The sequence below is a fragment of the Sinocyclocheilus grahami genome, unplaced genomic scaffold (assembly GCF_001515645.1).
Source record: "Sinocyclocheilus grahami isolate Dianchi unplaced genomic scaffold, SAMN03320097.WGS_v1.1 scaffold58.1, whole genome shotgun sequence".
NCBI lineage: Eukaryota > Metazoa > Chordata > Actinopteri > Cypriniformes > Cyprinidae > Sinocyclocheilus > Sinocyclocheilus grahami.
Genome location: NW_015505237.1, coordinates 1,631,341 through 1,634,654, shown reverse-complemented (window position 1 = coordinate 1,634,654; position 3,314 = coordinate 1,631,341). Strand labels below are relative to the sequence as shown.

General features: G+C 36.4%; 1 long non-coding RNA gene across 1 annotated transcript; it reads right to left on the bottom strand.

Moving 5' to 3' along the window:
- Nucleotides 1-2,396: 2,396 nt before the first annotated feature.
- On the bottom strand, nucleotides 2,397-3,086 carry LOC107584357 (uncharacterized). Its single transcript, XR_001609131.1, has 3 exons — nucleotides 3,054-3,086; nucleotides 2,611-2,810; nucleotides 2,397-2,476 (listed from the first exon to the last, which is right to left on the bottom strand). It is a non-coding gene; the product is annotated as an uncharacterized lncRNA (long non-coding RNA).
- Nucleotides 3,087-3,314: the final 228 nt, after the last annotated feature.

Below are 3,314 nucleotides of genomic sequence, written 5' to 3'. Positions count from 1 at the left end.
ATACAATGTTATAATTATTACATTTATACAATAATCAGCATGAGACTGGTTTGATACCAGCCCTGCCTATGTAAAGTAATATTCAGTCATTTAGCTCATATTGTAACCACATTTACATGGCTACACCCTTTTTTGCAAACCCCACCCACAGAAATTATGTCAGTAATTCTTCTATTCCAAGTGCCTTCTATTGCTTTCTCAAGTAAAAAATTTGCCTGAGAAAAATATGCACAGGTCAAGCACCATCTGCAAGTGACAACCAACAAATATGCTGGTTGATTTTGATGCGAGAGGATAACAGGAGATGGACTTTTTCACTGAAGGAAGCGTTATTATAGATTTTGACCAGATGGTTTAAAGTTAAGATGCCTTAATTATGGATTTGTTTCTTACAAACAAAGATGTTAATCGATGGACTGAAGTTGTGTGGACTATTTGTGGATTATTGTGATGCTTTTATGATGTTTGGACTCTCATTCTGATGGCACCCATTCATTGCAGAGCATCCATTTGTGAGCAAGTGATGCCAAATTTCATCTGTTCAGATGAAGAAACAAACTCATTTACATCTTGGATGGCCTGAGAGTAAATTCGTAGCTAATTTTCATTTCTGGGTGAACTGTTCTTTTATGTTGAAAATAAATTCCATTCAGTTTCTCAATTTCCTACTATATGGAGTTTATAAATGCATTTTAGTCATTGTTTGTTATCGACTAAATCCTTCTGGGCCAACAATTACTCTCTTTTTTCCAGTTCTAATGTCTGTCTGAGGCTTTCAGAGAGTGACTGACATTCCCATTTTTTCACATCAGTTCCTGTTGAGTCCACGTGTGTGTCAGTGTCAGTTAAGTCAGACATGTTCCACCCTGCGATGGCTGATAGTGTTTGACAGACACAGAGGGTCAAACCAAGGGCAAAATCAATAACACAACTTTTCAATTCCTCCCAGACAAAGTCTTAATATAACAACAGAGCTTCTGAGGAAAAGATGACAGCCACTGGATATCCACATTGAGCAATCCACTTAACACTATTCACTTAAAATAAATAGAACAGCAATTACATCTAAAAGACTTTCTGATTATATTTAATTAACCAGTACACAGACTGGCTTATTTTGAGAACAATAGATTGAAGTTTTTAGATATGAAACGTTTCTTTGAAATCTTATGAAACCTGCTAATTTAAAAGGAGGCAAGATGATTATTTTAATTATTTCAATTCAGGATCCCCAGCGGTTATCATCAAATTCCTTGATCCAAATCTCAGAAACACTAAACTGAGTATGCGTTTCAAAAAAGCAGATGGTGATGCAGATTGAATGAGTCAGTGGATAAACGCTCCATCCCTCATTCAGATCCCGTGGCAATAGGATGCTTGTGGGTTGCAGGTTAATTGAGAGAAAAATAATAAAAAAGAGCTCTAAGCACACTTTATTGCCTTAATTCTCATAATCAATATGCGTACAGCCAGAGGCTACTTCCAGACAGTTTATATAGTATATGAGAATTTGGCACAGAGAGCCACCGAGCTTTAGTTTGTGTCAAATGTTGATCCATCAGCAATATTTATTGCACTCCTGATCCGGTCTTGGTGCCTAATTTTACCCAGTAGAGTACAATGACCTATTGCAAAGTACTACTACCTGTTTTCTACTGATTGATTGGCTTGGTCATCTTCGAAATATGGATGCATTTGACAAAGAAGATGGATACCTTTTTTCTATTGCAAAAAAAAGAAAAGATAAATAAGCAATCAGCATTATTTTGTCAACCTAACTACAAGTAAAATAAAAAAGGTATGCCAATTTATTCTCATTGGATTGTCTTCCCACACAATATTGTGCCAACGACTGTACATCAGACAGAAGTCAAGGCAATACATTATGAAAAATTCAATATATCATTTACCAAATGTTCCACAGCTAAAATATGACTCATGCTGATAACATACTCGATAAGTAGTGAAATTGTGAGTGTAACCAACTGCTAACTGCCTTTTATTATAGTAATTATAAGGGCTATAAATTGAGGTTTTGTACAATGTAGGCGCTTAATGTGGCCCATTATGTTGTGGATGGGTTAAAATGGGAAAATGTAATATTCATAATCTAATTGTAATCTGATAATCTGGTATAGTGCCTCTAAATGAATTTACCCTGCAGATTTTTGTAGAAGTTTTCAACATCTTACAGATGAAAACTTGACAGTGTATATAACATCACCTTTAAGCTTAAGTAATACCATGTTTTATAAATTAGTAGATGACTTAAGGAAAAACTTATTTTGAGGCATTTGAATCATAGACTTTAAGAGATAGTTCAGCTCGTTATCTGAACTTTCTGTTTGCAGTGACATTTACTGAAATGTCTAAAACGCATTTAAAATAGTCTCCATTTCACTCCCAGTATGAACAGATAAGAGAAAGACAGCAAGGTGACTTTCAGCTTTAGGAGTGACAGATAACCCATTAAAACCTGGTGAAAGAGAGAGATAGAGAAAGTGAGGGAAGCATAGAGATGAGATAATGCTAATAGGTTAGAGTCATGCAAAAATAAATCTGCCATCGGATCACATGGACTTTAAGCTTGCGAATGGTAAAATGTCTTACATATACAGCTGCCTATGGTCTTGCCCATCAGAAGAATGTCAAGAATGGTTTTGTAGCACTGTAGTATTTTTCTTCTGTTGGCTTTCATCATTGTCAGTTTGGCTGTATTGAGTTAATCAGACAGACAGGCTTCCCCCCTTCAGTGCCAGACGAGGTCAGGACAAAATCTGCAGTTCACTGCTGTGAATTAACTCATTATACTGGAGAGAGAATCAAGGGAAAAATAACTATTCTCACTTAAACAGTGTCAAATGCCAGGGAATGTACTTAGAAATACTCCACAAAAAGTCAATCCACTGTGTCGCTGAAAAGACCAGCACAAATTTCAATTTTCATCTTTTCCAGACTGGTTAGAGCCGTTTAGCAATCGTATATTTTTTTTGGTCATGATAAAGAAACAGTTCATATCAGAACATACAGTATTTGCAGAAATCTAGCATTACATCACCAATGGATCCTCTGCAGTGAATGGGTGCCGTCAGAATGAGAGTCCAAACAGCTGATAAAAACATCACAATAATCCACAAGAAATTCACATGACTCCAGTCCATCTGTAACACCCCTGTGGACTGTTTATTGTGGTTTCTTCCCCTTTTGTTGGTTTAGCCCGTATGATCATTAAGTTAATTACCCTCATTCTGCCTTGTGTCTACATTAAAAGTCATTGTTGGAATCGTCCTGCCTGCCCCCACACACTGTCACAT